At 35.0% G+C, this 25,217-nt stretch overlaps 1 long non-coding RNA gene across 1 annotated transcript in view; it reads left to right on the plus strand.

The window, feature by feature from the left end:
• The first annotated feature begins 7,891 nt into the window (after nt 1-7,891).
• Nucleotides 7,892-25,217, plus strand: part of LOC121013115 (uncharacterized) — a 98,141-nt gene continuing 80,815 nt past the window's right edge. The window contains exon 1 of the long non-coding RNA XR_005782517.1: nt 7,892-8,413. This is a non-coding gene — a long non-coding RNA (uncharacterized LOC121013115). The remainder of the gene's footprint in view (nt 8,414-25,217) is intronic.

The raw sequence follows: 25,217 nt of genomic DNA on the forward strand, positions 1-25,217 counted from the left end.
TCCTTTTTTTCCTTCTTTTAAATGTTTATGTATTCATTTTTGAGAGAGAGGGGGAGAGAACACGAACAGAAGAGGGGCAGAGAGAGAGGAGACAGAGAATCCCAAGCAAGTCCTGTGCTGTCGGCACAGAACCCCCCCCTCAGGGCTCTCGAACTCATGAACCATGAGACTATGAGCTGAAATCAAGAGTTGGATGCTCAACTAACTGAGCCACCCCAGTGTTCCTCCTTCCTTTTTTGTTGGCTAAATAATATTCCTTTTTAAAAATCCACGATGGACACTTAGGTTGTTGCCATATCTTAGCTATTGTGAATAATGCTATAGTGAACATGGGGATGCAGATAGCTCTTTGAGATGATCTTATTTTCTTTGAATATGTACACAGATGTAGGATTGCTGGATCATAAGGTAGTTCTGTTTTCTTTCTTCCTTCCTCCCTTTCTTTCTTTCTTTCCTTCCTTCCTTCCCTTTTTTTTTTGGATAAACTCTACCCCCAATATCCAGAGTCACATGCTTTACTGACTGAGCCAGCCAGACATCCCACAGTTTATAGTTCCAATTTTGATTCTTGAGAAACCTCCATACTTTTTCCATACCTGTATCAATTTATATTTCAACGTATATTCCCTTTTCTCATCTTTTTGATAATAGCCATCCTAACAGGTATGAGATGATATCTCCTTATGGTTTTGATTTGCTTTTCCCAATTAGTGATGTTGAGTATTTTTATATAACTGTTGGCCATTTGTAAGTCTTCTTTGAAAAAATGTCAATTCAGATCCTTTACCCATTTTCTTTTTTTTTTTTAATTTTTTTTTTCAACGTTTATTTATTTTTGGGACAGAGAGAGACAGAGCATGAACGGGGGAGGGGCAGAGAGAGAGGGAGACACAGAATCGGAAACAGGCTCCAGTCTCTGAGCCATCAGCCCAGAGCCCGATGCGGGGCTCGAACTCACAGACCGCGAGATCGTGACCTGGCTGAAGTCAGACGCTTAACCGACTGCGCCACCCAGGCGCCCCAAGATCCTTTACCCATTTTTAAACCAAGTTATTTGTTTTTATGCTGTTGAGTTGTATTATTTATATTTTCTGGGTGTTAATATTTTTTCAGAGAGGTGATTTGCAAATATTTAATTTATAAATACAGTCATTTTAATTTCTAGAAATTCCATTTGATTCTTTTCCTAATTTGCTTTTTCACTTCTTGTAGTTTCTTACACCTGCAGATATTTTTAAGCATGCCATTCGTTTTTTAATGTAGTAAGAATAGTTTTATAATTTGTCTCTGATAATTCTAATATTTAAAGTCTTAATGGGTCTCTTGCATTTGTTTTTTATTTGTGTAGGTTTTTGTCTCCTTGTGTTTTGTGTCCTTGTATTATCTTTCGCATTGCCCTTGAAATATTATTTGGAGAATCCTGGAGGCTTAGAATAAAGCTACTTTTCTATAGAGAGGATTTGCATTTACTTTTGCCAAAGAACCTAGGACCATTTTAACCAAAAATCACAGCTTGAGTTTTCCTATCATTTAAGGTAATGAGAACCTGGTGAGCAAATCCCCATAAAGGCTAACCTTTGGCCAAAGATTTTTAGTAATGGTAGGCTGGGAGTTTTATGGTTTCAGGCTTTACATTTAAGTCTTTAGTCCATTTCATTTTCATTTTTGTTAGTGATGTAAGGTAGCAGTCTAGTTTCATTTTTTTGCATGTGGCTATCTGGTTTTCTGGGCACTGTTTACTGAAGAGTCTATTCTTTCCCCTTTGTATATTCTTGGCCTCTTTGTTGCAGATTAGTTGACCATATATACGTGTGGGTTTATTTCTGGGCTCTTTATTCTGTTCTTTTCATCTATAAGTCTGTTTTAATGCTTTTACCACACTGTTTTGGTTACCATAACTTTGTAATATAGTTTGAAATCAGGTTGCAAATGCCTGCAGCTTTGTTCTTTCTCAAGATTGCTTTAATTATTTGAGGTCTTTTGTAGTTTCATATAAATTCTAGCATTGTTCATTGACTGATTGATTGCCATTGGGATTCAAGGTCTTTCATGGTTTCATACAAATTTTAGGATTGTTTGTTGATTGATTGTTTACTGTTCGGATTTTGATAGGGGTTGCATTGAATCTGTAGATTGTTTTGGGATAATATGAACATTTTAACAGTATTAACTCTTCCAGGGCATGAGCTTGAATATCTTTCCATTTATTTGTGTCTTCTTTAATTTCTCTCACCTGTGTCTTAAAGTTTTCAGTGTATAGGTCTTTCACCTCCTTGGTTAAATTTATTTCTAGGTATTTTATTCTTTTTATTGTAATTTTAAAGTGATTGTTTTCTTAATTTCTTTTTCTGATAGTTTGTTGTTAAGTGTATGCAACAGATTTTTGTATGTTGATTTTGACCCTGTAACTTTACTGAACTTGCTGATTAGTTCTAACAGATTTTGGCAGAGTACTTAGGGTTTTCATATAAAATCATGTTGTCTATGAATAGGGAAAGTTTTACTTCTTCCCTTTCAATTTGGATGCTTTTTATTTGTTGTTCTTGCCTTATTACTGTGGCTAGGGTTGCAAATACTATCTTGAATAAAAATGGGGACAGTGTATATCCTTCTCTTGTTCTTGATCTTGAAGGAAAAGTTTATGATGTGTGCTTTACGTATATGGCCTTTATTATGTTGAGGTACATTTACTCTATACTCCCTTTTTTTTAAAGTTTATTTAAGTTTTTTTTAAAGTTATTTTTTTTTTAAGTTATTTTGAGAGAGTGTGCATGCAAGTAGGGGAGAAGCAGAGAGAGAGGAAGAGAGAGAATCTTAAGCAGGCTACATGCTGTCAGTGCAGAGCCCAGCATGGGGCTTGATCCCAGGAACCATGAGATCATGACCTCAGCTGAAATCAAGAGTTGAATGCTCAAAAGACTGAGCCACCCAGATGCCCCTCTATACTCACTTTGTTGAGAGTTTTTTAAAATCATAAATGGGTGTTAACTTTTATCAAATGTTTTTCTGCATCTGTTGAGATGATAGGGTGATTTTCATCCTTTAATTTGTTAATGTGTATCATGCTGATTTATTTGCAGATGTTGAACTATCTTTGCATCCTTGGAATAAATCCCACTTGATCACAATGTTTTATTCTTTTGATGTGTTTTTGAATTTGGTTTGTTAATATTTCATTGCATCTGTGTCCATCAGAGATATTAACCTACAGTTTTTTTGTGGTGGTTTTGTTATCAGAGTATCGCTGGCTTTGTGAAATGAGTTTGGAAATGTTCTCTCCTCTTTAATTCTTTGGAAGAGTTTGAAAAGGCTAGGTATTAAATATTCTTTAAATGTTTCCTAGAATTCAGTGGTGAAGTTGCCTGGTTCTGGACTTTTGTTTGTTAGGAAGCTTTGATTATTGATTCAATCTCATTTGTAGTGATTGGTCTGTTCACATTTTCTGATTATAAATCATTCAATCTTGGAAGATTGTGTTTTTAGAAATATATATATTCTCAGTTGTCCAGTTTGTTGGCATATAACCATTCATAGTAGTCTCTTATGATCTTTTGTACTTCTGTGATATCATTGTAACTTCTCTTTCATTTATGATTTTGAGTCATCTGTTTTTTTTTTTTTTTTTCTGGCTTAGTCTCCTAAAGGTGAGTCATTTTGTTTGTCATTTCAAAGAAACATCTTTTAATTTCACTGATCTTTTCTATTATCTTTTTGGTTTCTATTTCATTTATTTCATCTCTGATGCTTGTTATTTCCTTTCTTCTAACTTTGGTCTTCATTTCTTCTTTTTCTAGTTTCTTTAGGTAAAAGATTGTTTATTTGAGATTTTTCTTGTTTCTTGAGGTAGGTTTGTATTGCTATGAACTTCCCTATTAGAACTGCTTTTGCTGCTTTTCAAAGATTTTTGTTGACTTGTATTGGCTTTTTTATTTGTCTCAAGGTATTTAAAAAATTTTTTTTAATGTTTATTTATTTTGAGAGAGTGACAGAGTATGAGCAGGGGAGGGGCAGAGAAAGAGGGAGACACAGAATTTGAAGCAGGCTCCAGGCTCTGAGCTGTCAGTATAGAACCCAATGTGGGTCTTAAACTCAGGAACCATGAGATCATGACCTGAGCCAAAGTCAGATGGTCAACTGACTGAGCCACCCAGGTGTCCCTGAAAGAATAAAATCTTGAAACTTATGACAACATGGATGGAGCCAGATGTTATTATAATAAGTCAGATGCTTAACTGACTGAGCCACCCAGGTGCCTCTGTCTCAAGGTATTTTTAAATCCCCTCTTTGATTTCTTTGTTGACCCATGGGTTGTTTAATAGCATGTTGTTTACTGTTCATGTGTTTTTGTTTTTTCCAGTTTTCTTCTTGTAATTAGTTTCTAGTTTCATACTATTTTGTTCAGAGAAGATGCATATTATGGTTTCAGTCTTCTTAAATGTATTGAGTGTTATTTTTTGGCCTAGCATATGATCTATCCTACAGAATAATTTATGTGCACTTGAAGAGAATGTGTATTCTATTTTTTGGTGGAATATTCTCTATATATTAAGTCCATTTGGTCTAATGTGTTGTTTCCTTATTAATTTTCTCTCTGGATGAGCAATCAATTGTTGTAAGTGGAGTATTAAAGTCCCCTACAACCATTGTATTGCTGTTGATATGTCCCTTTAGGTCTGTTCACTTTTGCTTCATATATTTAGGTGCTCTTATTTTAGGTGCATCGGTATTTACAAATGTTATATCCTCTTGTTGGATTGACCCTTTTGTCATTGTGTAATATCTTCTTTTTCTTTGTTTTATAGTCTTTGTTTTAAAGTCTATTCTAGGGGCGCCTGGGTGGCGCAGTCGGTTAAGCGTCCGACTTCAGCCAGGTCACGATCTCGCGGTCCGTGAGTTCGAGCCCCGCGTCGGGCTCTGGGCTGATAGCTCAGAGCCTGGAGCCTGTTTCCGATTCTGTGTCTCCCTCTCTCTCTGCCCCTCCCCTGTTCATGCTCTGTCTCTCTCTGTCCCAAAAATAAATAAACGTTGAAAAAAAAAAAAAAAGAATTTAGTCCATTTATATTTAAAATAATTATTGATAGGTATGTGTTTACTGCCATTTCATTAATTATTTTTTGGTTGTTTTTAGTTCCTTTATATTCCTTTCTTTTTCTCTTGCTGTTTTAGCTTGTGGTTTGATGACTTTCTTTAGTGTTTTGCTTAGACTCCTTTCTTATCATCTTTTGTGTATATATGATAGGTTTGATTTTTGGTTATCATGAGGCTCACATGTAACAGCCTATATATTTATATAAATCCATTTTAAACTGATAGCAGCTTCAGTTTAAATGCATTTTAAAGTCTGCATTTACCTCCTCCCATATTTTATGTTTTTGATGTCACATTTTACATCTTTTTGTTTTGTATATCCCTTAACTGATAATTGTAGTCACACTTATTTTTACTACTTTTGTCTTTTAACCTTCATACTAGCTTTATCAGTGATTAATCTACTACCTTTGTTATATATTTATACTAGTGAGGTTTATACTTTCATCTTCTTAATACTAGTTCCCTTTCTTTCCAGCTTTAAGAAGGATTTCTTGTAAGATTGGTTTAGTTGTGATAAACAATTTTTAGCTTTTTTTTTTTTTTTTTTGTCTGGAATACTCATCTCTTTTTGTATTCTGAATGAAAACCTTGCTGGTTAAAGTATTCTTGGTTGCATTTTTTTTTCCTTTTAGCACTTTGAATACATCATGCGATTCCTTTCTGGCCTTCATAGTTTCTCTCAATAATTTGCTGATAGTCTTATGAGGATTTCCTTATATGTGACAAGTTGTTTTCTCATGCTGCTTTCAAGATTCTCTCTTTCTCTTTAATTGTTGACACTTTAATTATGATAAGTCTTGGTGTGGATTTTTTTGGGTTCCTCTCATTTGGAACTTTCTGGGCTCCCTAGATCTCAATATTGGTTTCTTTTTCAGGTTAGGGAAATTTTCAGCTATTATTTCCTCAAATAAGTTTTCTGCACTTGTCTCTCTCTCCCCTCCTGGGACTCCTGTAATGTGAATGTTGTTTCTTGTGATGTTTTCCTATTGGTCTCTTAAAGTACATTCACTTTTTAAAATTCTTTTTTCTTTCTGTTGCTTTATGTGGGTGAGTTCCACTGCCTTGTCTATGAGCTCAGTGTTCATTTCTTCTGCTCTGATTTAGTCTGCTATTGAACCTTCTAGTGTATTCTTCAGTTCAGTTGTTATATTCTTCATCTCTATGACTTCTTTTTGGTATTTTCATATATTTTGTATTGAAGTTCTGTGTTCATTCATTCTTCTCCCCAGTTAGTTGAGCATCTTTGTGACTATTACTTTGAATTCTTTATCAGGTATATTACTTATTTATCTCCGTTTCATTGAGGTTTCTTTCTTTTCTGTTTCTTTTTTTTAATGAGGTTTTATCTTGGTCTTTCATTTGGTAGATATTCCTTTGTTTCCTCTGGGAAATACTCTGGTTTTGTTTCTGTGTATTACGCAGAATAGTACTTCTCTCAGTCTGGAAGGTAAACCTGGTTGTCTTTCAAACCTTTGTGATTGTCTAAGCAGCCTGATTTATACTTGATAGGTCAAGGTGTGCCAAGACCTGTCAATGTTCCAAAGGGAGAGATCTCAGTCAGCACCTATTTTCCGGCTGATTGAAAACAAGACCCTCAGGCAGCAGCTTTTAAGTATTCAGATATATACAGCCTTGTGGAACTTAAACCTTGCTGGCTTCCAGATAAGGTGATCTGGAGGTGACCCCTGGGTGACAGGTGGAAATATCAGGGCTTCAGATGAATATGTAAGTCCTTTTTGGGAGGTTACTGCAGAACTATATTGAGGCTGAGGGAGAGTATGAAGATGGCATTCCCCTGCATACATTGATTGCCTAAGTGGCTCTGTAGCCTCTGAATATGTGGCAAACCTGAAATCTGCCCCTCAGGCTGAAGCTCCAGGGAAAGTAAATAGGTCTTTTCACAGGAGGACTGGGGTGTGTTTCATTTTGTGTCTGTGCAGTACCCTTGGGGTGGCAGCCTGCCAAGAACTGTCTCTGATTCTTTCAGTCCCATGGAGCCTAGAAATGTAACCCACCCCCTTTCCCCCCAGAAGCCAGATCACCCACCAGAGCCAGGTGATCACAGAGTGTCTCCTGTGTGTACTGCTTATGCCTGCTGGCTTTAGTGAGGCATCAGGAGAATGCAGGGCCAGCATGCACCCGCTGGCTTTTGCAGAGCGGCAAGAAAGCACTGGGCTGGGATTTGCTCCCTGGCATTAGCAAGTTAGAAGAACACAAAAATGGTGACTTGTAGCACCTTTGTCCCTGGAGATAGTCTCAGCAGGCGTCTGCCCCTCTGGCAGACACTTTAAGATTAGCAAATGAATCTCCTTTACATAGAATCTAGAACTTTTCAAAATGCTGCTTTTGTACTGGTCTCTACAGGGAGTAAGTCTGTCCATAAGCCCTTTTATTTTATTTATTTTTTTAACGTTTATTTATTTTTGAGGCAGAGAGACAGAGCATGAGCAGGGGAGGGGCAGAGAGACAGGGAGGCACAGAATCTGAAACAGGCTCCAGGCTCTGAGCTGTCAGCACAGAGCCCGACGCGGGGCTTGAACTCACGGACCATGAGATCATGACCTGAGCCGAAGTCGGATGCTTAACCAACCGAGCCACCCAGGCACCCCTCCATAAGCCCTTTTATTTATTTTTTATTTTTTAAATTTTTTTTAAATTTTTTTTTTCAACGTTTATTTATTTTTGGGACAGAGAGAGACAGAGCATGAATGGGGGAGGGGCAGAGAGAGAGGGAGACACAGAATCGGAAACAGGCTCCAGGCTCCGAGCCATCAGCCCAGAGCCCGACGCGGGGCTCGAACTCACGGACCGCGAGATCGTGACCTGGCTGAAGTCGGACGCTTAACCGACTGTGCCACCCAGGCGCCCCGTCCATAAGCCCTTTTAGAGCAGAATCTCAGTTCCCTACAGCTCTTTGGGTCTCCTAGATGTGAACCCTATTGGTTTTCAAAGCCACACATTTTGGGCGTTTGTCTCTTTTTTGTGGGTCTCAAGGATTGGGGTGCCTTATATGAAGAATGATGAACCCCTTACTTCTCGGGGAGAAGCTTGGGATTTTTGAGATCTGACCCAATTGTGGGTTACCAACTTGGTGGTGGGGTTTTTGGTGAGACTCTTTCTACCTTTCTTAACCATCTCAATGTGGCCCTTGTACCATTTGTTGTGAAGGAGCTGTACAGCTACTTTTTGGATCTTTTTCAGAGGGAATCCTTCCAAATGTATCTGTAAATTTGGTCTGTGGAGGAGGTGAGTTCAGGATCTTCTGTGCTGCCATCTTGGATTGCCTCTGGAGATAATTAATTTAATCAAGTAATTTCTTCAGGTAAATGCTTAATATGAGGCAAAGCCTGACTAAGACAGACTGGAGTTTTGAAAACACATAAATAACTAAAAGATTGTGTGATTTTCGTTGTGTGTTTACAAATTTTGCAGTGTAATAGTTGAGAATAGCTTGTAATATTCCAGTTAAAAATTTCTGCTTTTTCTCTTTTCCATGTAGGCCTCATTTATACTATTTCTAGTTTATGTATGATTGCTTTCACATTTTGTATGTTAATACTTGGAAGTATACAACATGAAAGTGAACTGAATAATTCATGATTGCTACACAGTCCAGCACTGGTTTCAGCTGGTCACAATGTTGCAGTTTGGCTTAATTATAAGAGGAGTCTGAGGCCTAGCGTTTCTGTGACAACTCAAGGTCAGTTGACCTGGATATGTCCTGCCAAACTGTTCCTGTGGAATAAATAGGCTGTGTTTGTAAACAGGATGGCTAAGCATTCTCTCACAAGATTTTAAGTTCACAAAGTATGAGGCAACTAGGTAGAAGGTCAAATGTGAAAGGTAATAAGCCATTTTGGACCTATTCTTTTCGGAAACCTTTGGCTGCCTTAGACTGAGGTCTTGGATATAGTTCACACAAGGCCTTTTGCCAAAAGACTACTGAGAGTTGGCTCAGGCAGGATTCTATTACAAAATCCTCTTCTCTTTTTCTCACTCTTCTGTGTGTGTCCTGCTGTCTGAAGTTTATGAAAATGCAAGGAATTTTATAGAAGCTAAGTATATAAATGAGACAACCAAATAAATTCATATTTTATATAAAATAAATTTAGAATTTTCTTTTTAGGGACAGAGGTCCACACATTGAATGTGTTATGACAAATACTTGCAAAATTAATTACAAATTATATTTTAGAAAAAGAGTTAAGTTTATCAAACTAACAAGATTGATAGATTGAATAAGAAGATTGAAAATACTTGCAGAAAACTTTGGGGCTATTATAGGCTTTTTAAAAAGATACTATATATCTGTTTCACCTAAGCCACCAGAGGCAGTCTTTAAATAGTAGTGAGATATTTTAATTAATGAGATCTTTTTCCGTTATATGTGACACCGCTGAGTGTTAAGATTTGCTCTGTATTATGAAGAAAAAAGATATAATTAGTTGTCCTCGAAATTTTTTCTGTCTTGATTTAGGTTTATTACTGTTGTTATTCTTCCTCAGAGGAGGAATGCATTCCAGGAATACAAAAACCAAAGTGAATGTTACATTTACTTTCTCTGGCAATAAAGCTTGGCTTCAAGAGCCTTCTTCAGTTTTTTTGGCTATCATACTTGTCTTCATTACTAGTTTGTTTTCTCATGCTTATACACTACTTCAGGATTACAAGTTCTGACTTGGTCAGTTCTAGTATATTTTCATTTTTGGGTCTGTTGATAAAGTTAATGAAGATGTAGTGAGTGGATATTCTTTTTTAAAATTTAATTTATTTATTTTAAGTAATTTCTACACCCAACATGGGGCTTGAACTCATGACCTGGAGATCGAGAGTAGCATGCTCTTCCACCTGAGCCATCCAGGCACCCTGGCACTGGATATTCTTAATGTATAAAAAAAGTGGGGCAAGGGACAATGAAAAGACGGCAAAACAATGATCTCAAACACAAAGTATAAGCCACAGACCGTTTTAACTGTCAATAAACATGTGCGATAGTAGCAGTTACAAAGAAATCACCTCAATAAATGGAAATACAAAAACATTTTATTAGGAAATTTAGAGTATCTCCTAGTGGAAACCAAAGCATGCAGTTTGGATCATAAACAGTGATACTCTGGCTTTCATTATCTTGTACTAATGAGGATAGGCATGGGAAGGATGGGACTTTCCACTGTGTTTCATAAAGTCTGATTTCTTTTTTCCTTGTAGAAAAATAGAACAAAACCATTTATCTTTTAAACAATTTTCTGAGAATATCATAATTCACAGGTGGACTTGTCTTTACCTACTTTCTCCAGAAAGCTCTAAAAAATATTCTGTGAAGTTTGGAATGCATTTGCCATTATTTTATTTTCCTTAAATTTCTTGGTTTTAGGAACACTGTTGAAACATAAAGTATTATATGTGTTGATAAATAGATTTCTCCTCTCTGTTCTTTTTTTATTAAACAGAAGGTCAAGTTCATCTTCCTTTATTTTAATGTCTTTCAATCAGACTGTACTGGACAAATTTGAAAATGGCAACTTTTAAAAGAATGTATTTAAAACTTTGGGCAGATTTTTACTTCTTTTTCCCATAAAAAGTTTTCAAAGAAACCTTGAAAAATGTTTACTTCTTTAAAAAAAAAAATAAACTTAAGAAAAGTAACCCTGGACAAGTCACTGAGCCTTTTTGAATCTTTTTTTTTTAATAAATAAAATGAAGGCTAGAAAATCTTTAAGGTTTCCCCCAGTTCCAAACTAAAGTTGCATCTGACCAATACTGTTTCTAGGACTCAAGAACTCTGACTTTCTGATGAGGCCAGCAAGTAGGACCTTACTAGGGCCTAAAGGAGAGGAGTCAGCTGATCCCTGGTAGAACCAGAGATTGATATTCCTGGTATAACATCTCTACTAAGAGCCGGGCATGAAAGGACCATTTAAATTTCTCCAAATCAGGCAGGTCCTCTGATCTGAATTAAAAGTATAGATATTAGGGGTGCCAGGGTGGCTTAGTCGGTTAAACATCTGAATCTTGGTCTTGGCTCAGGTCATGATCTCATGGTCTGTGGGATTGAGCCCCACGTTGGGCTCTGTGCTGGCAGCGTGGAGCCTGCTTGGGATTCTTTCTCCCTCTCTCTCTGCCCCTTCCCTGCTCAAGCTCTCTCTTTCTCTCAAAATAAATAAATATTTTAAAAAGTTTAGACATTAGTTCATTTTCATACCTTGGCTCTTATGAATACTGTTGCAAAGAACATGGCAGTGTAGATATCTCTTCAAAATCCCGTTTCATTTCCTGTTGGATGTATACCGAGAAGTGTGATTGCTAGATCATATGGTAGTTCTATTTTTAATTTTTTGAGGAACCTCCATACTGTTCTTCATAGTGGCTGTACCAATTTACATTCCCACCAACAGTGCACAGGGGTTTCCTTTATTCCACATCCTTGCCAATGCTTGTTATCTCTTTTCTTCTTGATGACAGCCTCTCTAACAGGTGTGAAGTGATATCCCATTGTGGTTTTGATTTCTATTTTCCTGATGACTAGAGATGTTGAATACCTTTCAGGTACCTGCTGGACATTTGTCTGTCTCTGGAAAAATGCCTGTTCAGTTCTCTGCCATTTTTTTTTTCTTCCAAGATTTTATTTAAATTCGAGTTAGTTAACATATAGTTTGTATCCGTTAGTAGAATTTAGTGATATAACACCCAGTGCTCATCCCAACACATGCCCCCCTTAATGCCCATCACCCATTTATCCCATAACCCCACCCATCTTCCCTCCAGCAACCCTCAGTTTATGAGACAGAGACAATCTTTTTTTATTTACTTAAAAAAATTTTTTTTTATGTTTATTTATTTCTGAGACAGAGAGAGACAGAGCATGAGTGGGGGAGGGGCAGAGAGAGAGGGAGACGCAGAATCAGAAGCACGCTCCAGGCTCTGAGCTGTCAGCACAGAGCCCGATGAGGGGCTTGAATTCACAAGCTGTGAGATCATGACCTGAGCCGAAGTCGACCGACTGAGACACCCAGGCTGAGACAGAGACAATCTTAAGCAGACTCATGGTCAGCACAAGTCCGACAAGGAACTCAATCTCACAACCATGAGACCAAGACCTGAGTCGAAATCAAGAGTTGGATGCTTAGCTGACCTAGCCATCTGGGAGTTCCATTCTTTCTCAAGATTGTTATGGCTATTCAGGGTCTTTTGTGATTCTATACAAATTTTAGGATTCTTCATTGTATTTATGAAAGATGACCTTGGGATTTTGAAAGTGATTGCATTGAATCTGTAGATTGCTTTCAGTAATATGGATATTTTAACAATAGTAATTCTTCTAATCCATGAACACAGAATATCTTTCCATTTATTTGTGTTTTCTTCACTTTCTTTCATTAGTGTCTTAGAGTTTACAGAGTATAATTCTTTCACCTCCTTGGTTAAATTTATTCCTAGGTATTTTATTCTTTTTGTTGTAGTTGTAAAGGTGGCTGTTTTCTTAATTTATCTTTTAATATAAAAAGTTAGTTTATAGAAACTCAACTGAGTTTTGTATATCGATTTTGTGTCCTATGACTTTATGAAATTTGTTGATTGATTCTAACAGGTTTTTGGTGGAGTCTTTAGGGCTTTCTACATGTAATATCATGTCATCTGCAAATAGAAACAGTTTTACTTCTTGCTTCCCAATATGAATGCCTTTCCCCACTCCCTTGATCTTGCCTAATTGCTCTGGCTAGGACTTCCAGTACAATGTGAATAAAAGTGGTATAGTAGTCATCCTTATCTTTTTCCTGATCTTAGAGGAAAAGCTTCTTGTTTTTCACCATTGAATATAGTGTTATTTGTGGCTTGTCATATATGGCTTTTGTTGTGTTGAGGTATGTACCCTCTATATGTAGTTTGTGAAAATTTTTATCATGAATGGATGTTGAATTTTACAGATGCTTTTTTTGCATATATTGAGATGATCATATGATTTTTATTCTTCATTTTGCCAATGTGTATCACATTGATTGCTTTACACATGTTGAATCATCCTTGCATCCCTGGAATAAATCACAGTTGATCATGGTATCTGATACTTTTAGTGTACTGTTAAATTTAATTTACTGGTATTTGGGGTGCTTGGGTGGCTCAGTCACTTGAGCATCCGACTCTTAATTTTGGCTTGCATTGTGGTATTGAGACTCATGTTGGACTCCGTGCTGAGTGTTGAGTGTGGACCCTGCTTAAGATTCTCTTCCTCTGGGGCGCCTGGGTGGCGCAGTCGGTTAAGCGTCCGACTTCAGCCAGGTCACGATCTCGCGGTCCGTGAGTTCGAGCCCCGCGTCGGGCTCTGGGCTGATGGCTCAGAGCCTGGAGCCTGTTTCTGATTCTGTGTCTCCCTCTCTCTCTGCCCCTCCCCCGTTCATGCTCTGTCTCTCTCTGTCCCAAAAATAAATAAACGTTGAAAAAAAAATTTAAAAAAAAAAAAAAATAAAAGATTCTCTTCCTCTTCCTCTGCTCCTCTCCCCTGTCATGCTCTCTCTCTTTCTAAAATAAAAAATCAAAATTAAAAAAATTGATTTACTAGCATTTTGTTGAGGATTTTTGCATGTGTATTCATCAAAGATGGTGGCTATAATTTTATTTTCTTTTAACTTTTTTTCTTATAATGTCTTTGTATAGGTTTTCTTACCAGGGCAATAATGACCTTATAAAATAAGTTTGGAAACGTTCTCTCTTGTAGTTTTTGGAAGTTTTTGACTAGAACTGTATTAATTCCTGTTTGAATTTTTTTAAAAATAGAATTCACCAGTGATGGTGTCTGGTTCTAGACTTTTATTTGTTATTGTTTTTGATTACTGAATCATTCTCCTAACTAGTCATCGGTCTGTTCAGATTTTCTGTTCCTTTTAGATTCATTCTTGGTCAGCTGCATGTTTTTAGGAGTTTATTCATTTCTTCTAGGTTTTCCAGTTTGTTGGCATATAATTATTTATAGTAGTCTTATATGATCTTTTGTATTTGTGTGGTATGAGTTTTAATGTCTCTTCTTTCATTCCAATTTTATTTGTTTGAGCTCTCTTTTTTCTTGGTAAATCTTGCTAACAGTTTATTTTGTACATCTTTTCAAGAAATTAGCTCTTGGTTTCACTGATCTTTTCTCTTTTAGTCTCTATTTCATTTAGTTCCTCTCTGCTTTTTGTTGTTTCCTTCCTTCTACTAACTTTGGACTTAGTTTTTTGTTCTTTTTCTGATTTCTTGAGGTGTAAAGTTAGTTTGTGTATTTGGTCTGTTTAATGGTGTCAAGTCCCTTAAGCTATCTTAATCTTTTTCATTCTTTTTTCCTTTTGTTCCTCTTTTTTTCTTTGGATGAATTTGAATGCCCCATCTTTGAGTTCATGGATTCTTTTTTTTTTTTTTAACGTTTATTTATTTATTTTGAGAGGAGAGAGAGAGAGTGAGTGAGCGAGCTAGCTCGCACACGTCTGTGGGGGAGGGGGAGAGAAAGAGAGAAAGAGAAGCCCAAGCAGGCTTTGCACTCAGCACAGAGCCCCACATGGGGCCCAGTCTCAGAGTCAGATTATGACCTGAGCTGAGATCAAGAGTAGGGTGCTTAACTGACTGAGCCACCCAGGTGCCCCTTGAGTTGATGGATTCTTTCTTCCACTTCATCTAGTTTGATGTTGACCCCAGTATTGAATTTTCAGTTTAGTTATTGTATTTTTCAGCTTTGTGATAATGTGTTTAATACTTTTTTATATTTTTCTTTTTGCTGAAATTCCCATTTTGTTCATGCATTGTTCCCAGGACCTTGGTGAAGATCTTTATGACTATTATTTTCAAATCTTTCTTGGATAGCTCACTTATCTCTGTTATGGGAAACCTTTTTGGGGGAGTTTTATCTTATTCCTTTGTTTGGAACATATTCCTTTTTCTTCAGTTTCCTTGACTTTCTGTATTGGTTTGCAACATTTAATAAAACAACCTTCTTCTAGTCTTGACAGAGTGGTCTTGTGTAGGAAATGAACCTTACCATTCATCCTGGCCCAAACTTTTGATTGTCAAATCTTTATGGTTGTTCATTTCACCTTATTTGTTCTTTATTGTTCAGAATAGTTGAGAGTGTGCCAAGACCTGTTCCCATGTGGGTATTTTCTTATTTGCTAAATGTGTACTTGTCACTCAGCTAGTTTTTGGATTTCGTATGGAGTGAATTGCCTTGTATATAGTTGTACGTTAGCTGAGTCCTAGGAGTTGATGAGTCCATGATTCTCCTATCTTGCCCTCTTGGACCAGAAGCAAATTTCAGTACAGCATTTAAAGTAAAGACATCATCTACATGATACACACTGGTATTCCAGCTTGCTTTTAGCTCTATCTTGGTCATTTCTTCTATAGCCCAGCTTTTTGTGTGTGTATGTGTGTGTTACAAAGAATATTCCATTTTATTTTATTAATTTTATTAATTTTATTTTTGTTAAATTTACATCCAAATTAGTTAGCATATAGTGCAACAATGATTTCAGGAGTATATTCCTTAATGCCCCTTATCCATTTAGCCCATCCCCCCCCCCAAACCCTTCCAGTAACCCTCTGTTTTTTCTCCATATTTAAGAGTCTCTTCTGTTTTGTTCCCCTCCCTGTTTTTATATTATTTTTGCTTCCCTTCCCTTATGTTCATTTGTTCTGTGTCTTAAAATCCTCATATGAGTGAAGTTATATGATATTTGTCTTTCTTTGACTGATTTCCCCTAGCATAATACACTTTAGGTCCATCCACGTAGTTGCAAATGGCAAGATTTCATTCTTTTTGATTGCCAAGTAATACTCCATAGCACAGCTTTTTTTTTTTTTTTTTTTTTTTGCATGTGTGTGTACATCAGTGGACATATACACACAAATGGAACACTATTCAGTCATGATAAATAAAGAAATCCTGCCATTTGCAACAACATGGACCTTCATGGCATTATGCTATGTGAAATAAGCCAAAGAAAGACCAATACTGCATAGTACCACTTATACGTGGAATTAAAAACAAAACAAAACACCCAACTTCAGACTCATATAATGAGTGGCAAAGTGGTTACCAGAGGCTTGGAAGTGGGGGAAGTAGAGGTTGGTAAAAGGGCCTGAACTTTCAGATATAAGGTTTATAATGCATAAGAGCTAACATAAAACATAATGAGCATGGTTAGTAACATTTAAAAAAAGGTATAGAGATTGGAATCTGTCAGAATTCCATTTTGTCAGTTTTGAGTTCTGTGACTTATTTTTGGGTAAATCATTTAATATGTTTGAGGCACAGTTTTTAATTTGTGAACTGGATATTAAGGCTAATGTAAGGACATAATAAGTCAATTTATGTAAAAGAACTTCGTAAACTTCAAAGCTTACTACAAAGTTTACCTACTGCTTTTGGTAGATATGAAATTTGTGAATATTGGTACAAAATAACAAAAGCAAATAATTTTCCCCTCTTTCTACAACATCACAATTTATTGTTTATATTAAAATTTTTTTTAATGTTTATTTATTTTTGACAGAGAGACAGAGTGCAAGCGGGGAAGGGGCAGAGAGAGAGGGAGACACAGATTCCGAAGCAGGCTCCAGGCTCTGAGTTGTCAGCACATGGCCCGATGTGGGGCTTGAACTCATGAACCACAAGATCATGACCCGAGCCAAAGTCGGACACTCAACCGACTGAGCCACCCAGGCACCCCTATTGTTTATATTTTAAATTAACAGATCTATATGAATAAAAGCAAAGTTAGAGTTTTAATGTAATGTAGTATTTTTAAATTCAGAGCCAGGATTCCTGGATCCTCAAAATTTCTATAACATGAATTAATTTCTTATTGAAAATGAGTCATCATTTGATTACATAATTCATCTGTGATCACTTTGGTCTTGATTCCCCAGCAAAAGGGAAGTGGATAGTTGTAGGTGCTTTGAAGTAAATAAACTATTAAGGGAATAACAAGAAGATTTTAAGTATTTTTTGGTACAATATTTGTGTCAATTAAGATAATTCCCAAATTCTTCACTTTTTCTATAAGCTAAGTGTTAGAGTCAGTGATAAGTATTGATCTTTTTAAAAAAAATTTTTTTTCAATGTTTATTTTTGAGAGAGCATGACTGGGAGAAGGGCAGAGAGAGAGGGAGACACAGAATCCTAAGCAGGCTCCAGGCTCTCAGCTGTCAGCACAGAGCCTGACCTGGGGCTCAAACCCACAAACCATGAGATCATGACCTGAGCCGGCAGAGTCGGACGCTTAACTGACTGAGCCACTCAGGTGCCCCAAGTGTTAATCTTTTTTAAACTTCTTGATGTCTTCATCTTTCTTCTAGTGTATATGTATTGGTATATGGTCCCTTTCAGCATCACTTAGTTACCAGTAAGTTTGGTGAGCCTCCTACCTATAATATAGGATTGCTTTAGGAAATTTTATTTCTTTCTTATTTCTCCAGCAGTAATAACAGTACTTTTATCAACTGTTATTTGTATTATGTGATAAAGAATTTTAATTATCACTAATATAGGCTAACCAGCATACATTGAAGACTATACTATAGTATATATACACATTCATATACACATATACACATACACATGAATACATACATATAATTTTATTTATTTCTCATATTCTATTTTGAAATGCACAAAGCCAAAAATAATTGTCCTTCTTGCTGTTCATTTTTGTAAAGAGATAGAATTAGTTATATCTTCACTCTTTAAATTCAAAAATAAAGTACAGAACATCAAAAATTCATACTACTGAAGTATTCCTCTTGGGTATTTAGAGGATATAATTGTAAAACATTTATAATATTAATATTTCTTCTGTTCATTGATGAAGTATTGTCACATTTCCAGATGCTTGGTTTTAGATTTTCATTCTTATTTTGGCCAAAGAATTACAAAAATCACAACTGTTTTTTTCTTTTAGACTAGGAATATGTAGAAGCTTTATTTTACTACAGAAGAAGAACACTATATTAATCTGGTGTTTTGGTTATGACCATCATTTACATTTTGCTCATTTAAACAATTTCCTTTGTTTTTTTAAAGAATATGAGAACTTATTTGTGTTCATCAAAGTCTCCATAACATTTGGTGGAAATTCACTTAATAATGGGCTGTGTTACTCTTAAAAATTTTGGGGCGCCTGGGTGGCTCAGTCAGTTAAGCGTCAGACTTCAGCTCAGGTCATGATCTCACAGTCCGTGAGTTTGAGCCCTGAGTCGGGCTCTGTGCTGACAGCTCAGAGCCTGGAGCCTGCTTCGGATTCTGTGACTCCTTCTCTCTCTGCCCCTGAACATCTCGGTATCTGTCTCTCTCAAAAATAAATAAACATTAAAAAAACATTTAAAAAAAAAGAAAATTTTCTTGAAGTTCATAGGATGAGAATCTGGTCCTAGATTAAATAGTTTCTAATTTAGATTAAGGCATTCTTAGTAGAATAAACCTATACATTTCTTCTTGTTGGATAAAAAAGGAGAATGTAAATAAATAAAATTATTTTTTTGTTTGGACTGAAATTTCAGTGGTGAGTCTACTTGTTTAGGAACTTTCCTTTGGATATTATTGAACATGGTAAATATGTGAAAATGACGCTGTGGATTTGACAACTTTTTTGAGTGGATTTGGCATTTCTTTAGAAAAAAGGAAAATATGGAAGTGTTCATTAACAAAGTGGAGACTAACCAAAACAAATCTATATCCAATTTTAAACTATGCAGAAATGGACAACTAAAAACTAAAAATTTAAACAACCTGTGGTTTTTAAGGATGTACAAAATGTTATAATAATTTATGTATATGTAGTTCAGTTTTGAACAGGGAAACCCCATTATTTTCTATGTGATTCACATGAGTTTTATAGGATCTATCTTTTACTGTAAATAATGGTGCATGTGAATTTGTCTCTTAAAAACCCTATGATTTTTAACATTGAGACTTTAGATACAGTAATGCTCAATTTTTCTTTCTATAAATAGGGTTTTTAAAAACCTTATCTAGGAGAAATGTCAATTTGTATGTAGTCATCGCTGATGAATAATTTTGAAATTCTTAGTCTAGACTTCTTAAATGTTATTTATTCTAATTTTTCAAATAGTATATTGTATTTTAAGTGATCTATTGAAGAAAGTGGTAGTAGCAGTTGTTGTAGAATACCTTTCTATAAAAGATCACACATTTCTTGTAATCAAGTTGGATATTTTCCTTTATGTCAATCTTTAAGAATTATTGGGCAATAGCAACAGTAATGGGGCTCTAAGTTGCATGTCTAATCAGAAAGCATTGTTTTAGAGGGTCTTCCTTTGAAAATTTTAATATACATTTATGTATGCTTTCATATTGTTAATGGGTATGATAAATAGGCTAACAAGTTATTACCAAAATATACAGTGTCAAATAGAAATTAAGGGTCCTCTTGGCATTAAAAATGTGGGCAGTTTGAGTATATTTTTGTTTCCACACATGTGAATATTAGTGTGGGTATATGTATTCAAATTTCTCTTTTAATGACCTACATTGTGGACTCACATTGTACATATACCTTACCTAAATACATATGCACATATGTGGCCAAAGAGAGAAATTAAAGTATTCCATTCAATGAATCTGTGCTAGGAGTGAATGTGAGAGGTAAATTTTCTGTTCCTGTTGATTTCAACTCCTTTATATGTGCTAGGCTGAGTGTGTTTCTAGGGTTTAAAGACATATAATATGTGTGTGTATGTGAGTACACTTGTATTCATGAATACATATGTATATATACACACATACACATATATATACAGGTATATATATGTACATATGTATGTATTTTAATACAATATAAAATGCTGGCCAGCTAAATCATCTGGTATTCAACTAAGGAAAAAAGATAACTATGAGAGGAAGTATGTTGGTCTTCAGTGTGCATTGTACAAAAGGATTTTGACCATATGCAAATTTTTGTGTGCTCCCTTTAGATCCTAATCCCTGAGAAAGAGGTCACTTAACTAGTGTATTTTGTTTGTTTAATTTAAAAATTATAATAGTCTGCTAGACAGTTTTAATCTACTTTAAATCTATTTTAATAGATTCCTGCACCAGCCTGTACTATGGTGATTTCCCAGATGGATATTGTAGGAGGCCCAAAGAAGCATAATACTGTGGGTTAAATTGTCAGCTTTGACATTGATCCCCATTAGGCCCAGGCCAGTTTCTTTACTGCTAGTACCCTATATTTTTGTGTGGATGTTTTGTTTTTGTTTTTATAGAGTGTCGGAAGTACTTTCAACATGCGTATCATTTAATCTTGCCTGTCATGTACTCACTAAATATCTGAGGAGTGAATGAAAAACCGTGTCATAGATATAATGTTTCCCATTTTAAGGATGAAGAAACTCAAGCACAGATGAAGGCAAATGTATTATCTTAGAATGAAAAGAGCTGGTTTCATATTCCATTTCTGGAATTATGTGATCTCTGGAAAATCCTTATCTTTTTAGTCTCTTTTGTCTCATTTGTAAAATGGGTTTTGAGGGTTATTGGGAGGGCTGAATGAGATAATCTAAGTGAAAATGTTTGGAACTATAAGTTTCCATACAAATGAAAAGCCAAAATTACAGTAATAATTACATTATCAATTGCATAGTCATCAGTTTAGTAACATTGGAAAAGAACAGTTCAGTGCTCTTTCTGCTATTTCCACACAATCTCAGGTCTAGAGACACTAGGTCTATTTATTACTAATTCTGTACCCCATTACTAATATTTATCATAAATTAAATTTTGCAGAACTCTTGTTATCATGAGCCCAATTTTTAGAGGTCATTTTATGCCTGTAACATATTGCAAAAGTCCTTTGAATCTCTTCTGGAAAGAAGAATATAAGCCTGATTAGATATGACATTTAAGTTTCATGGCATGAGTATATGAAATAAGTTATCTAATTATTGTTGCCCAGCAACATTCTAAATCTATAAGAAAAATACCTAGTTCATATTTCATATTTCTTAAATTTATTTCCCTTTTTGATGAGATTTTTGAGGGTATCTTGGAGTTACCTAGCTTTTTTTTCCCATGTACTTTGAAACAATGGGATTACACTCTGAAACCTACAATAAACAAATAAGCTAACAAAAATTAAACCATTACAGGAGAAAATGTGAAATGGAAGTATGTAATCAAGTAAATGGGAAAAAAAAACTTTATTTTATTAAATGAAGGATTGTAGAAGACTAACAGGAGATATCACTAGTGTATTTCTTCCTTGGTAGTTGTTTTCTTTCAGGAAATATCTTATCAGCTGGAGAGAGTTGCTCTTTTCTTTGAAGTAAGCTCTGGTTTCTCTGAAATCAGATTTTGTATTCCCCAGGCTCCACTCTGCAATGCCAGCGCAAACATACATTAGCAGCTGTACAACTTTTAAAGAGTTTGCAAGGAGGTATCAAGCAATTACTTATTCCATTTTTGACCTTTAGAAGTTTTTAAAAAAATTCTAGAGTGGTAGGGAGAGGAAAAATAAGACAGTTTAAATACACTTCATGAAAAAAATAATCATGTAAATTAATTGAAAGATTGCATTCTGTCAGTGAGAGATTCAGGGAAATATTCCTATTATATATATATTTTATAAACAAACTACATACTGGTTTGTATTAACTCTGTAATTGAGTAAATCTGTTATCAGGTTTTTTTGTTTGTTTGCTTTTTTTTTTTTTTCTAGTTTGGTATATATGTGCTATTCTAGTGAACCTTTTGTTAACTAGTGCATTGTATAGTGAAACAATTCTAAATAAAATAGTGAGATCTCTTTGATGATTTGAAGGGCTCAGATTATTCTGTTCTAGTCTGTAAACTTCACAGAGGTATACTGCTGGTTTAATACTTGACCATGCTGCTATGCATTTCAAGTATCTCTACCTTTGTGTATCTGTTTGTGGTGCCCTGAAAAGATGGTGTCAAAACATCTGGGCTATAGTCCTGGCTTTTCTACTTAGTAGTTTTGTGTCTGTGACAATTCATTTAACTTCTTTTGCCCTTAGCATCTTGATTTGTAAAACAGGGCTAATAATACTTGCCCACATAACTCATAGAGTTGCTATGTAGCTTAAGTGAAAATATATGTGAAAATGCCTTGTAAATCGTAAAGGGCTGTTAGATATACCTTTAAAATACCTTCTTCAGAATGAGAACAAGTATAAAGGATAAAGTAAAAATTAACTGTATTTGTTATTTCTGTTTACTAATGTTCATATGAGAGATGACAATCATAATCTTTATTCAGTAGGGTGGGAATACTTCAGAAAGGCCAAATACTCTGTCTGTTGTCAATAGAGGATTAGAGAGTTTAACATAGGACATAGATTTTATTTTAGGTCATGTATATTCTTATATTTGACATTGATTTCAGCTCTAGAATCTTGTAATCTTACTTTTTGATCTTGTTGTTTACCTGTATACTATGTATGAAAATAATTTGAGTGTCTGTGTATTTTGTGCGCAGTATATTTGCATGTAATGTATATATACATTGTGTCAGGGCAAATCAAAGTGCTGCAAAGGTATATGAATACATAACTTCTTTTGAGGAATTCACTCATTCATTCATTTTTGTGCCATTATTTGTGCCAGGTTACAAATTAATTGTCCTGGCTCCCGTATTTGACTACACTAATTATGAAAACTTGACTGTCAGTTTGTTAACTGTATGATTATTGGTTTCTGTTCATATTATATACCCTTTCATCAGATCATCAAAATCTTCACTGGATGTAGATATTGTTAAGGATGCATTGTCTTTTCAGTGTATTATTTTAAATTTAAATATTAAAGGTTCAAAATTGATTCACAAAAGAGATAAAAATGGTGTATTTCTTAGATGCACAGCTGCAATTTGAGGAAGTTCTTCCAGTGTTATGTCTCCATTGAGTCACCTATTTATTGAGGCCCAATTTATATATAGCAGACAGGAGAGATTTCCTAAAAGTGAAAGGAACAGTTGGTATTTTGTTTTTGCTATCGTCCACTTATTAACACATATTTATTGATCATTTGCTCTAAGTCAGACACTATGGTAGATGCTGGGAATAAATTAGGAGTAAATTACAATCTAGTGGAGAACATGGAATTAAATAATTTCAGAATTAAATTAAAACAGTTATAAATACTAAGGAGAAGTATGTGGTTTTAGGAGAACAGAAATTTGAGAGAAATAGAAAAAGTAATAAAAATATATATATGAATGATAAAAAGAAGTGAGAAATTTCCCTATCTAATCAATAACAACATTATTTCATGTATCTTATATATCACAGACTTCTAGTGGTAAGAGTTTTGATTAAATTATATAGTTGGAAGTAATTTTCTACTGGCTATATACACTTAATTTTGAGGTAATAAGGAATTCTATAAAATGGTTTATAAAAGTTATGTTAAATTTAAAACCTGAACCATAAGAGAAAAACCCCATGGTTTTATTTTATATGCTTGAAATTGGTGGAATAAATCCATATGCTAAATTATCTCTTTACACATATCCCTTTCTTGTACACAGTGTTCCTTTGCCTTAAAGTGTAGGAAAATACAACTTTGGAAACTATGAAGATAGCCAAAAATTCTTTTCCTAAGATACTAATGTAAGCATTAAGAATTTATATTATTTTTTCATTGATGATTTTACTCTTTTGAAGTTTAACTTTATAAAGGGAACCCGTTAGTTTCACTCTAAATTTTTCAATTTTGCTTTGTTACATGAACTATTCATACTGTTGTTTGAATTCATAAATTACAAGAAATTTAAGAAATCAAAAGATTTTTAGTTTTATAAAATATTTTCCTTCTCTTAAAAATTTTTTAAAGTTTATTTATTCTGAGAGTAGAGAGGGAGCTCATGTGGGAGGGGCAGGGAGAGAGGCAGAATCCCAAGCAGGCTCCACACTGTCAGCACAGAGCCCGATGTAGGGCTCTATCCCACGAATTGTGAGGTCATGACCCAAGCAGGAACCTGGAGTCCAATGCTGAGCCACCCATGAACCCTGACCGTTCTCTTTATTTTTTTAATCACAGCTTAAATCTAAGTCTTTGAGTTGTATATTTTAATCATGAGGATAGTGCACTTACGTTCATTCCCACCCACCCCACCCCTTCTTTTTTGGTAATTTTCAATTTATTATTTATTTATTTATTTATTTATTTTGTAATTTTCAATTTAGATTTATCAAAAAGTAACAATTTTTTGCATGTTCAGTATTTGGCATAGAATATTTAGTGTTAGATGTTACTAGAAATACCAAACAGATAATACTTTGTCTCTCTTCTCTTTTAATCCTTGGACTTAAAAAAAGGTGTTCCTTTAAGTAGCCCTGTATTTTACAACCAGCAGTGTTATCTTGGCTCTGAATAGATGAGAATATAAAGGAAGTTTGAGTGTTTCAAACTACGTTGTAATTTTGTACTCAAATACATTGTAATCTTATCTGTTAACTCCTGGTTTATGGTGGTCTCTAGGAGGGTCAACTTTATAATTAAGGTTAAGGAAGTTTAAAATGCTTTTTCCCCCCTTTGAGTAGGGGGCATGCTCTTCCCTAATTTTCAGCCCTTGTACTGCAAGCTTGAATTTTTCCATATGTTAAAAAATACTTATGTCTAGTAAGAATACTGCCTCCCCCTCTCCGCCATCAAGTTTGAGAAGTTAATTTCAGAGCATTGTTAAGTTGTATATATATTTTATGATAGGTGATAGAAACCAGAAATGTGTCAATAATTATGCTACAGAATAAACTAAAAAGTAAGAGTTAATTACCATCATTTCCTGCCTTTTGTACCACCTTCCAAAATAACCCCAAAGCCTCACCATTCAATAATAGTCATGTACATCTTACAACAGATCATAAGCAGTTAAACTTAATCTCCTTTGCTCTGAACATTCTTGTTATACACTTTGTGATGTAAGTAAAAGTTGTGTGTGTGAACAGCAGAGATCTAATTCTTCCACATTCTTTGGATGCATGATAACATGGGTAGAGCACTGAATGAATTGTGATCTCTGGTTAATGTTACACATGTGAGTAGTTGTATTTGCCTTTCTTTCTTCATAGGATCTTCAATATTTTTATAAAATGGGGCATAAATATGCATTAGAATTATGCATATG

This window comes from Herpailurus yagouaroundi, unplaced genomic scaffold, assembly GCF_014898765.1.
Source record: "Herpailurus yagouaroundi ecotype Mexico unplaced genomic scaffold, PumYag 29, whole genome shotgun sequence".
Taxonomy (NCBI): Eukaryota; Metazoa; Chordata; class Mammalia; order Carnivora; family Felidae; genus Herpailurus; species Herpailurus yagouaroundi.